This window comes from Channa argus, chromosome 4 (assembly GCF_033026475.1).
Source record: "Channa argus isolate prfri chromosome 4, Channa argus male v1.0, whole genome shotgun sequence".
NCBI classification, from domain to species: domain Eukaryota; kingdom Metazoa; phylum Chordata; class Actinopteri; order Anabantiformes; family Channidae; genus Channa; species Channa argus.
Window position 1 is genome coordinate 23,605,250 of NC_090200.1, and position 21,350 is coordinate 23,626,599.

Consider the following 21,350-nt stretch of genomic DNA (forward strand, 5'->3'; position numbering starts at 1 on the left):
CCATTAGCTACTAACCTAAAAGATCTAATAGGATACAAATTGGTAAACAGTTGAAAAATACAGTGCATCCAGAAAATATTTTCAGCATTTTGTTATCTTCTTTTCCTTTCGGCTGTTCCCTTTCAGGAGTCGCCACAGCGAATCATGTGCCTCCATCTAACTCTATCCTCTGCATCCTCTTCACTCACACCAACTAACTTCATGTCCTCTCTCACTACATCCATAAATCTCCTCTTTGGTCTTCCTCTAGACCTCCTGCCTGGCAGCTCCAACCTCAGCATCCTTCTACTGATATATTCACAATGTCTTCTCTGAACATGTCCAAACCACCTCAATCTGGCCTCTCTGACTTTATCTCCAAAACATCTAACATGAGCTGTCCCTCTGATGTACTCATTCCTGATCCTGTCCATCCTCGTCACTCCCAAAGAGAACCTATACATCTTAAGCTCTGCTACCTCCAGCTCTGCCTCCTGTCTTTTCTTCAGTGCCACTGTCTCTAAGCCGAACAACATCGCTGGTCTCACCACCGTCTTGAACACCTTTCCTTTCATTCTCGCTGATACTCTTTTATCACACAACACACCTGACACGTTTCTCCACCCGTTCCAACCTGCCTGCACTCGTCTCTTCACCTGTTTTCCAAACTCACCGTTGCTCTGAACCGTTGACCCTAAGTACTTAAAGTCCTGCACCTTCTTCACCTCTGCTCCCTGTAACCTCACCGTTCCACCTGGGTCTCTCTCATTGACACACATGTATTCTGTCTTGCTGCGGCTAAGCTTCATTCCTCTGTTTTCCAGAGCAGACCTCCACCTCTCTAGATTTTCCTCCACCTTCTCCCTGCTCTCACTACAAATCACAATGTCATCGGCAAACATCATAGTCCATGGAGATTCTTCTCTAACCTCATCTGTCAGTCTGTCCATCACCAGAGCAAACAAGAAGGGGCTCAGAGCCGATCCTTGATGCAGACCCACCTCCACCTTGAACTCCTCTGTCACAGCTACAGCACACCTCACCACTGTCTTACAGCTCTCATACATGTCCTGCACCACTCTAACATACTTCTCTGCCACTCCAGACGTCCTCATACAATACCACAGCTCCTCTCTCGGCAACCTGTCATACGCTTTTTCTAAATCTACGAAGACACAATGCAACTCCCTATGACCCTCTCTGTACTTCTCCATCAGCATCCTCAAAGCAAATACTGCATCTGTTGTACTCTTTCTAGGAATGAAACCATATTGCTGCTCACAAATGCTCAACTCTGCCCTTAGCCGAGCTTCCACTACTCTTTCCCACAACTTCATTGTGTGGCTCATCAGCTTTATTCCTCTGTAGTTGCCACAGCTCTGCACATCTCCCTTGTTCTTAAAAATTGGTACCAGTACACTTCTCCTCCAGTCCTCTGGCATCCTCTCACTCTCCAAGATCTTGTTAAACAAACTAGTCAGAAACTCTACTGCCACCTCTCCTAGACACTTCCATACCTCCACAGGTATGTCATCAGGAACAACTGCCTTTCCACTCTTCATCCTCTTCAATGTTCTCCTAACTTCACTCTTACTAATCTTTGCCACTTCCTGCTCCACACCAGTCACCTCTTCTACTCTTCGTTCCCTTTCATTTTCCTCGTTCATCAACTCTTCAAAGTTCTCCTTCCATCTTCCCATCACACTCCTGGCACCTGTCAATACATTTCCATCCTTATCTTTAATCACACTAACCTGCTGCACATCCTTCCCATCTCTATCTCTTTGTCTGGCCAACCTGTACAAATCCACCTCTCCCTCTTTAATGTCCAACCTAGCATACAAGTACTCATATGCGCTTTGTTTGGCCTTTGCCACCTCTACCTTCATCTTACGCTGTATCTCCCTGTACTCCTGTCTACTCTCTTCAGTCCTCTCAGTGTCCCACTTCTTCTTAGCTAACCTCTTTCTCTGTATACACTCCTGAACTTCCTCGTTCCACCAACAAGTCTCCTTGTCCGCTTTCCTCTTTCCAGATGACACACCGAGTACCCTCCTACCTGTCTCCCTGATCAAATTAGCTGTAGTAGTCCAGTCATCTGGAAGCACCTCCTAACCACCAAGATTCTGTCTCAGCTCCTCCCTGAAAACTACACAACATTATTCCTTTTTCAACTTCCACCACTTCGTCCTCTGCTCTGCCTTAGTCCTCTTCATCTTCCTCACCACCAGCATCATTTTACACACCACCATCCTGTGTTGTCTGGCTACACTCTCCCCTACCAATGCTTTACAGTCACTGATCTCTTTCAGATTACAGCGTCTACACAAGATGTACTCTAACTGAGTGCTTCTACCTCCGCTCTTGTACGTCACCCTATGCTCCTGCCTCTTCTGAAAGAAAGTGTTCACTACAGCCATTTCCATCCTCTTTGCAAAGTCAACCACCATCTGACATTCCGCATTCCTGTCCTGAACACCAAACCTGCCCATAACAGTCTCATCACCTCTGTTCCCTTCACCTACACGCCCATTGAAATCTGCACCAATGACCACTCTCTCACCTCTGGGGATGCTCTGCATCACTTCATCTAACTCGCTCCAGAATTTCTCCTTCTCTTCTAACTCACATCCTACCTGTGGGGCATAACCACTCACAACATTGAACATCACCCCTTCCACTTCCAGCTTCAGACTCATCAACCTGTCTGATACTCTTTTCACCTCTAGAACATTCCTCACAAAATCCTCTTTCAGTATAACTCCTACTCCATTTCTCTTCCTATCTGACCCATGGTAGAACAACTTGAACCCTGCTCCTAAGCTTCTAGCCTTGCTACCTTTCCACCTGGTCTCCTGGATACACAGTATGTCCACCTTCCTTCTCTGCATCATGTCGATCAACTCCCTAGCCTTCCCTGTCATAGTACCAACATTCAAAGTCCCTACTGTCAGTCCTACATTCTTAGCTTTCCTCTTCTCTCTCTGCCTACGAACACACCTTCCTCCTCTTCTTCTTCGTCTTCGACCAACAGTAGTCCAATTTCCACCGGTACCCTGTAGGTCAACAGCACTGGTGGCGGTCGTTGTTAACCCGGGCCCCGACCGATCCGGTATGGAAGTCTTTGTCACGATTTGCATGTTTGATTTGGCATGTGTTTTACGTCGGATGCCCTTCCTGCCACAACCCTCTGCATTTATCCAGACTTGGGACTGGCACAAGAAGACACTGGCTTGTGCCCCCTTGCGGCTGCATTATTTTCAGCATTTTGTTATATTACAGCCTTATTCCAAAATTGATCAAATTCAACATTTTCCTTAAAATTATACAAACTAAACTACAAAATAATGAAAATGTTAAAGATATATTTTTTTAATCTTTGCAAATGTATTAAATATAAAAAACAAAAAATCATGTACATAAGTATTTATTGCCTTTGCCATGACACTCAAAATTGCCCTCTGGTGGATCCTGTTTCCACTGATTCTCCTTGAGAGCTTTCTACAACTCGATTGGAGTCCAGCTGATCCAGAATTAGTTGATTGGACATGATTTGGAAAAGCACACACCTGTCTATATAAGGTCCCTCAGTTAACAGTGCATGTCACAGCACAAACCACCAGGACTCTTCCTAGAGTGGGTCGGCCAAACTCAGCAATCAAGAGAGTAGGGCCTTAGTCAGAGAGGTGACCAAGAAACCGCTGGTCACTCTGAAAGAGCTCCAGCATTTCTCTGTGGAGAGAGGAGAACCTTCCAGAAGAACAACCATCTCCACCAATCTCCACCAATGCAGGCCGGTATGGTAGAGTGGCTGACGTAAACCACTCCTCAGTAAAAGGCACATGACAGATACCACTTCTTGGGTGGTAAGGAAGTGCTCCCAGATGACTGGACCACTACAGCTAATGTGATCAGCTAATGTGGTCATCTGGAAAGAGGAAAGTGGACAAGGAGACTTGGCGGTGAATTGAGGAAGTTCAGGAGTGTATATAGAGAAAGAGGTTAGCTAAGAAGAAGTGGGACACTGAGAGGACTGTAGACAGGAGTACAGGGAGATGCAGCATAAGGTGAAGTTAGAGATGGCAAAGGCCAAACAAAGAGCATATGAGGACTTGTATGCTAGGTTGGACACTAAAGAGGGAGAGGTGGATTTGTACAGGTTGGCTATACATAGAGATAGAGATGGGAAGGATGTGCAGCAGGTTAGGGTGGTCAAAGATAAGGATGGAAATGTATTGAGAGGTGCCAGGAGTGTTATGGGAAGATGGAAGGAGTACTTTGAAGAGTTGATGAATGAGGAAAATGAAAGGGAACGAAGAGTAAAAGAGGTGACTGGTGTGGAGCTGGAAGATTGAAGAGTGAAGTGAGGAGGACGTTGAAGAGGATGAGGTACGGAAGTGTCTAGGAGATGTAGCAGTAGAGTTTCTGACTAGTTTGTTTAACAAGATCTTGGAGAGTGAGAGGATGCCCAAGGAATGGATGAGAAATGTACTGGTGCTGATTTTTAAGAACAAGGGAGATGTCCAGAGCTGTGGCAACTACACATGAATAACGCTGATGAGCCAAACAATGAAGTTGTGGGAAAGAGTAGTGGAAGCTAGGGTAAGGGCAGAGGTGAACATTTGTGAGCAGCAATATGGTTTCATGCCTAGAAAGAGTACAACAGATGCAGTATTTGCTTTGAGGATGCTGATGGAGAAGTACAGAGAGGGTCATAGGGAGTTGCATTGTGTCATTGTCGATTTAGAGGGAGCAGAGGTGAAGAAGGTGCAGGACTTTAAGTACTTAGGGTCAACATTTCAGAGCAACGGAGAGTGTGGAAAAGAGGTGAAGAGGTGAGTGCCAGCAGGTTGGAACGGGTGGACAAAAGTGTCAGGTGTGTTGTGTGATAAAAAGAATATCAGCGAGAATGAAAGGAAAGGTGTTCAAGACGGTGGTGAGACCAGCGATGTTGTTCGGCTTAGAGACAGTGGCGTTTTGGGAGTGACGAGGATATACAGGATCAGGAATGAGTACATCACAGAGACAGCTCATGTTAGATGTTTCGGAGATAAAGTCAGAGACGCCAGATTGAGGTGTTTTGGACATGTCCAGAGGAGAAACTGTGAATATATCGGTAGAAGGATGCTGATGTTGGAGCTGCCAGGCAGGAGGTCTAGAGGAAGACCAAAGAGGAGATTTATGGATGTAGTGAGAGAGGACATGAAGTTAGTTGGTGTGACAGAAGAGGATGCAGAGGACAGGGTTAGATGGAGGCACGTGATTCGCTGTGGCGACTCCTGAAAGGGAACATCCGAAAGGAAAAGAAGAAGTAAAAGGCACATGACAGCCCATCTGGAGTTTTCCAAAAGGCACCTGAAGGAATCTCAGACCATGAGGAAAATTCTCTGGTCTAATGAAACAAAGGTTGAATTTCCCTGAAAAAACATTCCTACCTTACCTGTTATTCCTTAACAGAGGCTAGAAAAGCCCTGTAAAGTAATTACAAATTTGTAGGGCTCACCAAGTCATACAAAAACAAAGAACAGATTGAATCAGATTGGGAATGCAATCAATAAGTTCAGTGGAAGATATAAGCTACTGTATTCTGTTGTGAAAGTAAAATGTAAAAAATTTGGCAACACATTGTTTAAAACACAAGGGCTGTACGGAAGTTTAAAAGTATTAGTCTTTGTAGTTTTATTTGTATCTCTAATGTGATTAGAATCAGACTACCTAGTATAATCCTCCCAGAGGGCATTGTGCACTTCTCCTTTACATTATCTTCTTATTACACTGTATAAATGATATAATGTATGTAACTTTAAAAAAACTAAGAGTATATTTATGGGTCTATCTTAAATCTTATAATCTACAATGGTCAAACGCACACACAGACACAAGCACGAACACCAGCCACAGGTGGGAAACAATAGTGTTGGAACATGGGAAGAATGCAAAAAACAGGGAAGAAAGGGGGAGAATGAAAGATAAAGAAAAGACAGAAAAAGATGACAAAATTGAGAAAAGGGGAAGGAAATAAAAATGTCAAATGCTTATATTCAACCCTATGGTCAATACTTACCATATTTTTAATTAAATAAATTTTTAAAATAATGTTACAGGACGAGGTTCACCAGGTCGAGGGATCGAGTTGCATCTCCAGCACGGCTGAAGTTTATGATGTGCAGTATAGAAGTGTATTTGTTGACTATGCAAACCCAAATTTGCTCAAAATACTATAAATAAATTTAGTATTTATACATGAATTAAGGAACAGACTGACAACTGTTGGTTTAGTATTTGGACAATGAAAGTGTTACCATCTAACTTCTCTTAACCAATTGAGACCTAATACAACCTGTAACCTGGAATCATCTGTGATGCCATTTGACCTACCTGCTTTCTTAAAGTGGAATTGTACTTCTCTCCCATGCACATATATGCTGACACAGACCTATGCAGAGCAGGGAATTTTAGGTAACAATAGGCTGCAGAGGCTTACAGAGGCCTCGACATGCACGCCTCGAAAAATCTTAACAATGTGTTGTGCAGATATGTGTGTTTGATATTTATCTAAGCAATGAACATCTGCTCTCTACTTCTGTAAAATTCCGTTAAATAGACCACACCTCAGCACAGCATTGTGGCAAAGAACCATTCCTGCAGAGGTCTGGAAAAATGAATCAGGTCCTATCCATTTTATCACTGAAATTGGCATTTACCTGCAGATATGCTGAGTGTTGTGAATTATAGAATACGTGCATTTAATTTCTGCTTTCGAGTTGTTTCCTTATTTTCAGCAAATTGATATTTGTTGAACTCGATATTCCCCTCTTGTGGACACATAAGTCTATGGAGCAAGTACAAAAAAAACGTGTGAACATATCAGTGTAGTTCCACATCAACATTTAAATGCATCGATAGAGAAGTTTAATTCCACATTTACCTGTGTCTGCTGGGTCCCACTTCTTTCACAGTCACCCTCCAGCAGAGTTCATCATTTCTCCATACCTGACCAGTAGGTCTGCTCCCTTTTATGACATTATTATTTTCCAGGACTGACTCTGCACTTACCTGCTTTTCTATTCCAGTTTCCCAGAACACTTGTCGTGCAGTATTTTGTGGTAGAGAGTATACACCGGCATAAGGCTCTGCTGTGAATTCTAAATTTACAAGGTTATAATTTCTCAGTTTTTAGGTTGAAACTGTCAGAAAGGTGATAATTTTAATATGTGTGTTTGATTAAGGACATAGTGGCTAGCGGAGTCTAACTGGAGTGCATTATGAGAAGTGGTGGTGATATTTTGGCCACCTCATTCATTTTAAATTTTAAATTGGATAGCCAAAACAAATCCAGCCCTCTTTCTGGGTGCCCAAATCGTCAAGTGTTAAGTTTATCCTGATGTCTGGCAGCAAAGGCCACTAGCTGTTTGTCATAGTCCAGCATATTTTCCCACAGTGATACAACTACTGAAATGAAAAGTGTTACTCTAAATTGCAGTTATTGCTTAGCTGCTGGTTGCTGAGGGTTATAGATGTCTGTTCCATGAGTTCTACAAGATCCTCTGCAAGGCTGTGTACTCGATCCATACCTTGCATACCATGAACATCTACTGCCTAAAAAAATACATGATCAACAATTAAATAAACAAATTGCAGGAAATATAAACTGTATACAACATATGACTAATATAAAAAGACCTTTATAATGAAAAAGCAAAAACAAATCCATTAATATCATTTCTGCATAAGCAATAAACTTTTGTAACTAATAACAAGATATTCCAGTATATTTAGTAAAACAATATAACTGTATGGATTTTAGATGGTTGCAGACAGAATACAGGGAAAAGGTTGGGATGGTCCACAAGATTGACATACACCTTTTTATAAAGCTAATAACGCAGCTTCTGAAGTAAAATCATAGCCAACTCTTGACCAGTTTGCCATCACTAGTGTTTGCTCGTCAGCTCTGATGAATTATTAAACAGATCAAGAGTCCTAAGTGTGACCCTTGTGTGACTTTGTTTAAGTTAAGGCAAGAGACAAGATTGCCAACTCTTACACACTGAACACACCTTATTATACAGCCTATCTGCAGCCTATCAAGGAAGCTCTTCCAAAGCTTCTTGTCCAGTGAGCTTAATCACCTGCACTCACATGTCAACAGTGTGATTTCTGCATCTACTGTCACACTCGAGTTCCCTGCACAAAACAGTATTTGATTTACAATTGGATGTTGTAAAGTCCAGCAGAAGTTTTGATCTGTGTTCGTCTAAAAACCTTAATCAGCTATGTGCCAAGTTACCCTATTGACATGCAACGAGGATGGGATTCAAACCCACGCGTGCAGAGCACAATGGATTAGACGCCCATCACCTTAACCACTCGGCCAGAGATGGGGCAAAAGGGACTGCTAATCGGGGGGGGGGAAGAAAAAAGAAGAGAGGAAGGGAGGAAGAGAAAGAGAAAGACAAGGAGAAAAATTAAATAAAAAATCTATAATACACAGTAACAGTAACATAGAAAATGTTAATACTTCAGCATACATTGAGATATGGTTCAAATGTTTTGCCCCTAATTCATTTTAAACATGAATTAGGCCAAATCATTAGAATCACATCTTAATATAATGCACTTCAGCGCACCTCAACCACCCATTATTACCTCATTATAAACACATAGTAGGATTACAGATTATATTAAAAATCTCTTAATGAAAACTGGTATATGAAACCTAGTAAATGAAATACTGATTGTGCACATAACACACTCACACAGGATTTGCACCTGGAGACTTCCACCCAAAGGATGGATGTGTTTCTATTACACCACAAGAGTTGTGTTTTGTTTTTTTTTACTTTTTTTAAAGAGAAGGTGCAAACACAACAACTAAAGACTATATACAATAACAATTTAACCCTAACCCAAAACACAACACATATTAAAAAATTACACAATCCCATGTAAAGTGTCCCTCCACTGTGCCAAGGATAGTCCTGAGGCTTGACAATACCACTGCCCCTTCAGCTGAGTGTGGCCAGTTGTTTTATTTTTTGCCTTTTCACACTCCTTGCAGGTATAATGGTAGAGGTCCTCTGCAAGGCGCTTCCGTGGTGTTTCACCCCTAGCCACCCTCTCTGCATCTTCAGCTGCACTTTTCCGCTTTCTCCATGAATGGTGCCTAGGCTCAGTAGTGGTGAAAACTTTCTGTGACTGGTCAGTAGGTGGCTGGAACTGAGGAGATGCTTGAAACTGAGGAGGTGGCTGATTATCATTAATCACCTGTGGTGTGGTGGTCAGTGGTAAAAAAGATGCAGGAGAGGGAAATGGAGTGGGTGGGGCAGGTGGGTAGTTCAGAAATGGTGAGTAGGATGCAGGAGAGGGAAATGGAGAGCCTCTAGCAGGTAGGTAAGATCCAGGTGGTGGTCTGGGCCATGACCATAAAGGCCAGTTAGACGCCACTGACCTATCTAAGGTGCGCTTCCGTATTGTGTATTTCGCCTCCTGGTTTTCTGGCTTTCTGGTGGTGTTGTTTATTGGGACCAGAACTATGTTGGTCTGGCTCAGAATTGCCCTGCTGTCCTCCACCAGTTGTTTCAGATGGCTGTACACAACCACAATAGAACAGTCTGTGGAAAATGACAGTATATAGTGCTGTAAACTAAGAAAGATCAGAATAAGGGACTACTACTTTACAAAACAGTTACCAATTTATTTAATCAAAATAACTGCAAATTGCATGAAATCACCTCTCCGCTGCTTGCTGTCCAGGAGCAGAACCACTTCGCTTCCTGGATGCTCTCCAAGGTCCTGGTAAGGTCTTCTTCCTAGCCTTTTGGCTACATTTTGTAGGTGTCTTATCCATGGGATGGAGAGCTGTGTAAAGGCGGACTATGTCGGCCTCCTCTTCTGTTGATAAGGCAATGATTGTTCTATTCAGTCCAACTAGGTAGGCTGCTATTTCATCTACTGCCTCCCATCCCAAGACACCGCTAGAATCACAGTGGGTAATCTGAAAAGTGATAGTAAAATCAGAAACATTCTCATTAAAGTGTGTACTTTTTGGTAATCACATGCGTAATGTCTTAAATTGCAAATATATACGGTAACTGTTTTAACTTTACAAGCCAGTGGTTAAATATCTTGCAACACTATCCAGATATGATATTTTTGAAAAAATTAAAGATGACAGCAACAGTACCTGGCTTGATGTGCTGGGAACTGTGTCATCATCTTCTTCCTGCTCTTCCTCACTGATCTCCTCATGCACAGACGTTGGTCCGGTATTACCATCCTGACTGGTCACGTGGGCCTCCATATGACTCTCATCCAGATGCCTGAGTATATCATTGCCATGGACGGTTTCAAACCACTGGGCAAGCGGAAGGGGCCTGAAGGGCAGAGGAGGACAATAATCACCTGCAGTTGCAGATGGAATGATAGCAGTCTTCCTCAAATGAAGGTCACACTCAGAAAGGTGGTCTGTCATGCCCACTGCTCACTGTGCAGTTCCTCTAAAGCTGAGTGGAGGTAGGAGGGACTGTTGCCACTGGTCCTTGGTTTAAGGAAGGTCACACATTTCCTGTCTAGAGGTAGTTGTTTAGTTAATACTGCTGGAAACAGACTTCTGTGTGCAACATCCAGTTGGACAAGGATGTCCTGGCTCCATGGGCATACAGGTAGCTTGCAAGTGCTGCAACGTGGATAGTCCCTTCCCACTAGGTAGTAGCGGCTGTCCATGTCGATCACCTCCCTCACCTTTGGGTAGATTCCAGAATGGTGCATTTTCCGCCTACACTATGGACATTTCAAAGGAATCCCCCACATCCTCATCGGTGCCCAGATAACAATCCTCTGTCGGTAGTACCAACCAGGATCAGGAGGAGATGGCTTGGGCTGCAGTGGCGGATAAAACCAGTTGGCCTCAATTTTCTGCCTCAATTAACCTGTTGGCTCATATAGACATTTGGCAATCCACCCTGAATCTGCTGGCTGGAGAACTCTTTTGAATTGACTGGGAAGAAAACCTTCCCAATCAATGCGAGCGTGTTGAAGGGGAAGCGGTGATGGGGCCTGTAGAACTGGTGTCAATGCTAAACTGTCGTGTACAAGGGTTGAGCTAAATGTTAGAAGGGTATGTAGAGATGGTTTTTAACTGTAGAGATGGTGCAGTATGTGAAACTCTTTTTAGCTGTGGAGTTAGCTGTGGAGATGGTGCAGGAAGTGGACTTGAAATTAGCTGTGGAGATGGTGTCAAATGTGGTTATAAGGTCAGCGAGGTCAGCCACGGAGAGGGTTTCAGTCGTGGAGATTGAGTGACACTAGGAGACGGTGAAGCCAATAAGGCCCCATAATGTTGAGTCTCAATGTGCTGCAGCAGCCCTATAGTGCCCTTAACCTAGGCCCCACAGGTATCACATCTCTCCTCAGCGTGGTTGTCATAAAAGGTGCTAAGGCGATCTTTCTGCATCCACAACCTTACTACACGTTGAACATTCCAATCCCTGTGCTACCTGTGATGTCCCTGCCCCCCTGACAGCTGTGCCTGACTGGGATGCCTCTGCCTCACTTGAGCAGCTGCCAGTTGTGCCTGACTATTTCATTAATAATTCTCAAATGAGTTTTATTCAGAAATGTGCATACATAAAAATGAATATGGTGCATAAAACATTCTGCTGTATGATATGGTGACATGCATGATAATAACACCTTGATAACTCATCATTTACCTTATGAAACCCACAAGAACAAACGATCTGTCTGCGCAGGAAAAAAAACACAATAATGGCCCCAAACGCAGTTGACATAATAAGATGGAGGGAGTTATTTAAAGGTGCAGAGAAAAAGATGTGAACCACGTCAAAATTCAAATGCCATACTCATATGAAACTGGCATTGTACAGTAGGTGAATATATACAACCTCCTCTGTAGAAGAGGATAGTTTCAATATGCTCCAGGGCCTCTTTCCATTTCTTACTACCAGGTTTTTTGCCAGTAGTGAAATGGTATTTGCCCTAGGCATACTTAAAGAGGATGTCCATCCAGTAGGAGTTGGACTTCCCTGTTTTAGTCATAGCTGCAGAAAGTTGTTAGCACAGAAAACAGCTGCAGAAAGTTGTTAGCACAGAAAAAACAAATCATTGTTGTCACTTGTAACATCGGCCAGGATATTTAACATACTGAAGCTCTGTGACCACCAAAAACCACCTCTTAATACAATCTCCAGTTGTATAACCTTGTAAAAGTAGACATACACCTAGACATACAAACAAGCAGTTAATATAGTAAGATGAAGGAAAGCATTTGAAAGAGCAGAGAAAAAAATAAGAAATATATAAAAATCGCATTCCCAAGCTGATATGCATCTGGAATTGTAAAGTAGGTCATTATGTACTTTCAGTATCTTACTGACTGGATCCGTGAACAATGCACTACGCTTAGGAATGGTGTGAGGAAGTGGTGCAAATCCAAGACTCCATCTGCCCTTGCTGAGTATCAGAACCTGCTTAGATCTTTTTCTCACAGTGTCACCAGGGCAAAGATCGATTACTACCAGGAATAGCTCAGCAACACCTCGGACACCAAAAATCTGTTCTCCACTTTCAAATCACTCATCTACCCACCTTCACCTCTGCCATCTACCTCTCTCACTGCTGACGACTTTGCCGACTTCTTTACCAACAAGGTGGCAGCCATCAGCTCACAGTTCTCTCCTCCAGATGATGACATCCGTCTTCCGACTTCCTCGATGTCAACCAGTCTGGCTTCAAGAGGGGTCACTCCACAGAACTGGCACTCCTGACTGTCGTGGAAAATCTTCGAGTGTGCCACAGGGCTCAGTTCTTGGTCCGCTTCTTTTTTCTGTCTATACTGCCTCCCTGGGTTCCATCATTCACTCACATGGTCTTTCCTATCACTGCTACGCTGAAGACACACAGCTCTTCCTGACCTTTCTACCGGACGAGTCCACTGTCTCATCGCGCATTTCTGCCTGCCTCTCAGACATCTTCAACTCAACCTCTCCAAAAGTGAAGTCCTTGTCTTCCCAGCCAGACCTTCGTCACAACACAACATCAGCATCAACATTGGATCTACAGTGATCGTCCGCACTAAATCGTCCAAAAATCTGGAGGTCATCATCGACGACCAACTGAGCTTTAAGGACCACATCTCCTCAGTCTCTAGCGCATGCAGATTTGCCTTCTACAACATCAGGAAGATCAGACCCTACATCACGGAATATACAACCCAACTCATTGTACAGGTGCTTGTCATATCTCGTGTCAATTACTGCAACGCTTTGTTGATGGGGTTACCGATATCCACAATCAAACCCTTGCAGATGATCCAAAACGCAGCAGCTCGCCTCATTTTTAATCAGCCAAAAAGGACCCATGTCACACCACTGTTTAGCTCTCTACACTGGCTTCCTGTAGCTGCTCGCATCAGGTACAAAGCTCTGTCTCTTGCTTACAAGGTGATTAACTCAAGAGCTCCCGCTTGCCTCAACTCACTCATTCAAGTCTACAATCCTTCCTGCCCGCTGTGGTCTCCAAACGAATGACGTCTGGTGGTCCCACCAGCGCACAGAAGACACTAAGCAAAACATTTTAGCGCAATGATCCCACGATGATGGAACGAGTTACCAAACTCTGCACGCTCAGCAGACTATCTCCCAATATTCAAAAACCTGCTGAAAACAGAATTCTTCAACCTCTTCCTAAGCACCTAATTTTTTTTTTTTTTTTAAAAAGTCCTTTCTGCTCTTTCTCGCACTTGCATCTCGTGAATTGCGAACACTTTTCTGATAGGACTTTGCTTTGATGGTTTCTTCTTGACTATGATTTTTGCTTTGTACACTTGTAAGTCGCTTTGGATAAAAGCGTCTGCTAAATGACTAAATGTAAATTCAGTATTTTGTTCACTTTACTAAGAGTTTGTAAAGGCCTTAAGTCAGCTTACAAAATACAGTCAGCAGAGGATGGTTTTGATCCATCGACCTCTGGGTTATGGGCTCAGCACACTTCCGCTGCACCACTCTGCTTTCAACCACCCCAGAGGGGACTTGAACCCACAATCCCAGGCTTAGAAGGCCAGTGCCTTATCCATTAGGCCACTGGGGCTTCACAAACAATCTTATTCATCAGTTCTTTCAGCAAACAGTTGCTTCCTATACAGAGCATAATATGAGACGTGCCATGTTGGCTTTGGGCAACACAATAATGGCCCCAAAGGCAGTTGATATAGTAAGATGGAGGGAATTATTTAAAAGTGCAGAGAAAATGATGTGAAACACGTCAAAATTGAAATGCCATACTTATATGAAACTGGCATTGTACAGTAGGTGAATATATACAACCTCCTCTGTAGAAGAGGATAGTTTCAATCCATCGATCTCTGGATTATGGGCACAGCACACTTCCGCTGCACCACTCTGCTTTCAACCACCCCAAATGGGACTCGAATCCTTTGGGTAACACAATAATGAGAATAAAGGCAGTTAATATAGCAAGATGGAGGAAAGCATTTGAAAGAGCCAACCTCTTTCAAGCAGGCCCAGATTACCCCACTGCTCAAGAAACCTCCTCTTAATCCTTCTGTAATGGAGAACTACCGACCTGTGTCTCTTCTTCCTTTTCTGGCCAAGACAATGGAGCGAGCAGTCTTCAATCAAATCTCAGACTTCCTTTCCAAGAACGACTTCCTCGAAGTCAACCAGTCTGGCTTCAAGAGGGGTCACTCCACAGAAATGGCACTCCTGACTGTCGTGGAAAATATTCGAGCTCCAAAAGCCACAAGTCAGTCTTCTGTCTTAATTCTACTTGATCTATCGTCAGCCTTTGACACTGTGAACCATCAGATCCTCTTGTCCACACTCTCTGACTTAGGCATTTCTGGATCAACTCTAGACTGGCTTCGTTCTTACCTATCAGGACGAACCTTCAAGGTATCCTGGTGGGGGCATCTTTCTCACTGTCATAGCTTCTCTACCGGTGTGCCACAGGGCTCAGTTCTTGGTCCTCTTCTTTTTTCTGTGTATACTGCCTCCCTGGGTTCCATCATTCACTCACATGGTCTTTCCTATCACTGCTACGCTGAAGACACACAGCTCTTCCTGACCTTTCTACCGGACGAGTCCACTTTCTCATTGCGCATTTCTGCCTGCCTCTCAGACATCTTCAACTCAACCTCTCCAAAACTGAAGTCTTTGTCTTCCCAGCCAGACCTTCGACACAACACAACATCAGCATCAACATTGGATCTACAGTGATTGTCCGCACTAAATCGTCCAAAAATCTGGAGGTCATCATCGACGACCAACTGAGCTTTAAAGACCACATCTCCTCAGTCTCTAGGGCATGCAGATTTGCCCTCTACAACATCAGGAAGATCAGACCCTACATCCCGAAATATACAACCCAACTCATTGTACAGGTGCTTGTGATATCTCGTGTCAATTACTGCAACGCTTTGTTGATGGGGTTACCGATATCCACAATCAAACCCTTGCAGATGATCCAAAACGCAGAAGCTCGCCTCATTTTTAATCAGCCAAAAAGGACCCATGGCTTCCTGTAGCTGCTCGCATCAGGTTCAAAGCTCTGTCTCTTGCTTACAAGGTGGTTAACTCAAGAACTCCCGCTTACCTCAACTCACTCATTCAAGTCTACAATCCTTCCTGCCCGCTGTGGTCTCCAAACGAATGACGTCTGGTGGTCCCAGCAGCGCACAGAAGACACTAAGCAAAACATTTTAGCGCAATGATCCCACGATGGTGGAACGAGTTACCAAACTCTGCACGCTCAGCAGACTATCTCCCAATATTCAAAAACCTGCTGAAAACAGAATTCTTCAACCTCTTCCTAAGCACCTAAATTTATTTAAAAAAAAAAAAATTCCTTTCTGCTCTTTCTCGCACTTGCATCTCGTGAATTGTGAACACTTTTCTGATAGGACTTTGCTTTGATGGTTTCTTCTTGACTATGATTTTTGCCTTGTACCTCACTTGTAAGTCGCTTTGGATAAAAGCGTCTGCTAAATGACTAAATGTAAATTCAGTATTTGGTTCACTTTACTAAGAGTTTGTAAAGGCCTTAAGTCAGCTTACAAAATACAGTCAGCAGAGGATGGTTTCGATCCATCGACCTCTGGGTTATGGGCCCAGCACACTTCCGCTGCACCACTCTGCTTTTAACCACCCCAGATGGGACTCGAACCCACAATCCCAGGCTTAGAAGGCCAGTGCCTTATCCATTAGGCCACTGGGGCTTCACAACCAGCCTTATTCATCAGTTCTTTCAGAAAACAGTTGTTTCCTATACAGAGCATAATATGAGACGTGCCATGTTGGCTTTGGGCAACACAATAATGGCCCCAAAGGCAGTTTATATAGTAAGATGGAGGGAATTATTTAAAGGTGCAGAGAAAAAGATGTGAAACACGTCAAAATTGAAATGCCATACTTATATGAAACTGGCATTGTACAGTAGGTGAATATATACAACCTCCTCTGTAGAAGAGGATAGTTTCATTCTTTCGATCTCTGGGTTATGGGCACAGCATGCTTCCGCTGAGCCACTCTGCTTTCAACCACCCCAAATGGGACTCGAATCCTTTGGGTAACACAATAATGAGAATAAAGGCAGTTAATATAGCAAGATGGAGGAAAGCATTTGAAAGAGCCAACCTCTTTCAAGCAGGCCCAGATTACCCCACTGCTCAAGAAGCATCCTCTTAATCCTTCTGTAATGGAGAACTACCGACCTGTGTCTCTTCTTCCTTTTCTGGCCAAGACAATGGAGCGAGCAGTCTTCAATCAAATCTCAGACTTCCTTTCCAAGAACGATTTCCTCGAAGTCAACCAGTCTGGCTTCAAGAGGGGTCACTCCACAGAAATGGCACTCCTGACTATCGTGGAAAATATTCGAGCTCCAAAAGCCACAAGTCAGTCTTCTGTCTTAATTCTACTTGATCTATCGTCAGCCTTTGACACTGTGAACCATCAGATCCTCTTGTCCACACTCTCTGACTTAGGCATTTCTGGATCAACTTTAGACTGGCTTCGTTCTGACCTATCAAGACGGACCTTCAAGGTATCCTGGTGGGGGCATCTTTCTCACTGTCATAGCTTCTCTACCGGTGTGCCACAGGGCTCAGTTCTTGGTCCTCTTCTTTTTTCTGTCTATACTGCCTCCCTGGGTTCCATCATTCACTCACATGGTCTTTCCTATCACTGCTACGCTGAAGACACACAGCTCTTCCTGACCTTTCTACCGGACGAGTCCACTTTCTCATCGCGCATTTCTGCCTGCCTCTCAGACATTTTCAACTCAACCTCTCCAAAACTGAAGTCCTTGTCTTCACAGCCAGACCTTCAACACAACACAACATCAGCATCAACATTGGATCTACAGGGATTGTCCGCACTAAATCGTCCAAAAATCTGGAGGTCATCATCGACGACCAACTGAGCTTTAAGGACCACATCTCCTCAGTCTCTAGGGCATGCAGATTTGCCCTCTACAACATCAGGAAGATCAGACCCTACATCACGGAATATACAACCCAACTCATTGTACAGGTGCTTGTCATATCTCGTGTCAATTACTGCAACGCTTTGTTGATGGGGTTACCGATATCCACAATCAAACCCTTGCAGATGATCCAAAACGCAGCAGCTCGCCTCATTTTTAATCAGCCAAAAAGGACCCATGGCTTCCTGTAGCTGCTCGCATCAGGTTCAAAGCTCTGTCTCTTTCTTACAAGGTGGTTAACTCAAGAGCTCCCGCTTACCTCAACTCACTCATTCAAGTCTACAATCCTTCCTGCCCGCTGTGGTCTCCAAATGAATGACGTCTGGTGGTCCCAGCAGCGCACAGAAGACACTAAGCAAAACGTTTCAGCGCAATGATCCCACGATGGTGGAACGAGTTACCAAACTGCACGCTCAGCAGACTATCTCCCAATATTCAAAAACCTGCTGAAAACAGAATTCTTCAACCTCTTCCTAAGCACCTAAATTTATAAAAAAAAAAAAAAGTCCTTTCTGCTCTTTCTCGCACTTGCATCTCGTGAATTGTGAACACTTTTCTGATAGGACTTTGCTTTGATGGTTTCTTCTTGACTATGATTTTTGCCTTGTACCTCACTTGTAAGTCGCTTTGGATAAAAGCGTCTGCTAAATGACTAAATGTAAATTCAGTATTTGGTTCACTTTACTAAGAGTTTGTAAAGGCCTTAAGTCAGCTTACAAAATACAGTCAGCAGAGGATGGTTTCGATCCATCGACCTCTGGGTTATGGGCCCAGCACACTTCCGCTGCACCACTCTGCTTTTAACCACCCCAGATGGGACTCGAACCCACAATCCCAGGCTTAGAAGGCCAGTGCCTTATCCATTAGGCCACTGGGGCTTCACAATCAACCTTATTCATCAGTTCTTTCAGCAAACAGTTGCTTCCTATACAGAGCATAATATGAGACGTGCCATGTTGGCTTTGGGCAACACAATAATGGCCCCAAAGGCAGTTTATATAGTAAGATGGAGGGAATTATTTAAAGGTGCAGAGAAAAAGATGTGAAACACGTCAAAATTGAAATGCCATACTTATATGAAACTGGCATTGTACAGTAGGTGAATATATACAACCTCCTCTGTAGAAGAGGATAGTTTCATTCTTTCGATCTCTGGGTTATGGGCACAGCATGCTTCCGCTGAGCCACTCTGCTTTCAACCACCCCAAATGGGACTCGAATCCTTTGGGTAACACAATAATGAGAATAAAGGCAGTTAATATAGCAAGATGGAGGAAAGAGCCAACCTCTTTCAAGCAGGCCCAGATTAACCCACTGCTCAAGAAGCCTCCTCTTAATCCTTCTGTAATGGAGAACTACCGACCTGTGTCTCTTCTTCCTTTTCTGGCCAAGACAATGGAGCGAGCAGTCTTCAATCAAATCTCAGACTTCCTTTCCAAGAACGACTTCCTCGAAGTCAACCAGTCTGGCTTCAAGAGGGGTCACTCCACAGAAATGGCACTCCTGACTGTCGTGGAAAATATTCGAGCTCCAAAACCCACAAGTCAGTCTTCTGTCTTAATTCTACTTGATCTATCGTCTGCCTTTGACACTGTGAACCATCAGATCCTCTTGTCCACACTCTCTGACTTAGGCATTTCTGGATCAACTCTAGACTGGCTTCGTTCTTACCTATCAGGACGAACCTTCAAGGTATCCTGGTGGGGGCATCTTTCTCACTGTCATAGCTTCTCTACCGGTGTGCCACAGGGCTCAGTTCTTGGTCCTCTTCTTTTTTCTGTCTATACTGCCTCCCTGGGTTCCATCATTCACTCACATGGTCTTTCCTATCACTGCTACGCTGAAGACACACAGCTCTTCCTGACCTTTCTACCGGACGAGTCCACTTTCTCATTGCGCATTTCTGCCTGCCTCTCAGACATCTTCAACTCAACCTCTCCAAAACTGAAGTCTTTGTCTTCCCAGCCAGACCTTCGACACAACACAACATCAGCATCAACATTGGATCTACAGAGATTGTCCGCACTAAATCGTCCAAAAATCTGGAGGTCATCATCGACGACCAACTGAGCTTTAAAGACCACATCTCCTCAGTCTCTAGGGCATGCAGATTTGCCCTCTACAACATCAGGAAGATCAGACCCTACATCACGAAATATACAACCCAACTCATTGTACAGGTGCTTGTCATATCTCGTGTCAATTACTGCAACGCTTTGTTGATGGGGTTACCGATATCCACAATCAAACCCTTGCAGATGATCCAAAACGCAGAAGCTCGCCTCATTTTTAATCAGCCAAAAAGGACCCATGGCTTCCTGTAGCTGCTCGCATCAGGTTCAAAGCTCTGTCTCTTGCTTACAAGGTGGTTAACTCAAGAACTCCCGCTTACCTCAACTCACTCATTCAAGTCTACAATCCTTCCTGCCCGCTGTGGTCTCCAAACGAATGACGTCTGGTGGTCCCAGCAGCGCACAGAAGACACTAAGCAAAACATTTTAGCGCAATGATCCCACGATGGTGGAACGAGTTACCAAACTCTGCACGCTCAGCAGACTATCTCCCAATATTCAAAAACCTGCTGAAAACAGAATTCTTCAACCTCTTCCTAAGCACCTAAATTTATTTAAAAAAAAAAAATTCCTTTCTGCTCTTTCTCGCACTTGCATCTCGTGAATTGTGAACACTTTTCTGATAGGACTTTGCTTTGATGGTTTCTTCTTGACTATGATTTTTGCCTTGTACCTCACTTGTAAGTCGCTTCGGATAAAAGCGTCTGCTATATGACTAAATGTAAATTCAGTATTTGGTTCACTTTACTAAGAGTTTGTAAAGGCCTTAAGTCAGCTTACAAAATACAGTCAGCAGAGGATGGTTTCGATCCATCGACCTCTGGGTTATGGGCCCAGCACACTTCCGCTGCACCACTCTGCTTTCAACCACCCCAGATGGGACTCGAACCCACAATCCCAGGCTTAGAAGGCCAGTGCCTTATCCATTAGGCCACTGGGGCTTCACAAACAACCTTATTCATCAGTTCTTTCAGCAAACGGTTGCTTCCTATACAGAGCATAATATGAGACGTGCCATGTTGGCTTTGGGCAACACAATAATGGCCCCAAAGGCAGTTGATATAGTAAGATGGAGGGAATTATTTAAAGGTGCAGAGAAAAAGATGTGAAACACGTCAAAATTGAAATGCCATACTTATATGAAACTGGCATTGTACAGTAGGTGAATATATACAACCTCCTCTGTAGAAGAGGATAGTTTCAATCCAACGATCTCTGGGTTATGGGCACAGCATGCTTCCGCTGAGCCACTCTGCTTTCAACCACCCCAAATGGGACTCGAATCCTTTGGGTAACACAATAATGAGAATAAAGGCAGTTAATATAGCAAGATGGAGGAAAGCATTTGAAAGAGCCAACCTCTTTCAAGCAGGCCCAGATTACCCCACTGCTCAAGAAGCCTCCTCTTAATCCTTCTGTAATGGAGAACTACCGACCTGTGTCTCTTCTTCCTTTTCTGGCCAAGACAATGGAGCGAGCAGTCTTCAATCAAATCTCAGACTTCCTTTCCAAGAACGACTTCCTCGAAGTCAACCAGTCTGGCTTCAAGAGGGGTCACTCCACAGAAATGGCACTCCTGACTGTCGTGGAAAATATTCGAGCTCCAAAAGCCACAAGTCAGTCTTAATTCTACTTGATCTATCGTCAGCCTTTGACACTGGGAACCATCAGATCCTCTTGTCCACACTCTCTGACTTAGGCATTTCTGGATCAACTCTAGACTGGCTTCGTTCTTACCTATCAGGACGAACCTTCAAGGTATCCTGGTGGGGGCATCTT

General features: G+C 43.8%; 3 non-coding genes across 3 annotated transcripts; all 3 read right to left on the reverse strand.

Moving 5' to 3' along the window:
• Positions 1-16,161: 16,161 nt before the first annotated feature.
• Positions 16,162-16,234, reverse strand: trnar-ucu (transfer RNA arginine (anticodon UCU)). Its single transcript has one exon. It is a non-coding gene; the product is annotated as a tRNA-Arg (tRNA).
• A 2,070-nt stretch (positions 16,235-18,304) lies between these two features.
• On the reverse strand, positions 18,305-18,377 carry trnar-ucu (transfer RNA arginine (anticodon UCU)). The gene has a single exon. It is a non-coding gene; the product is annotated as a tRNA-Arg (tRNA).
• Positions 18,378-20,439: 2,062 nt separating this feature from the next.
• trnar-ucu (transfer RNA arginine (anticodon UCU)) lies at positions 20,440-20,512 on the reverse strand. Its single transcript has one exon. It is a non-coding gene; the product is annotated as a tRNA-Arg (tRNA).
• Between the last annotated feature and the right edge of the window lie 838 nt (positions 20,513-21,350).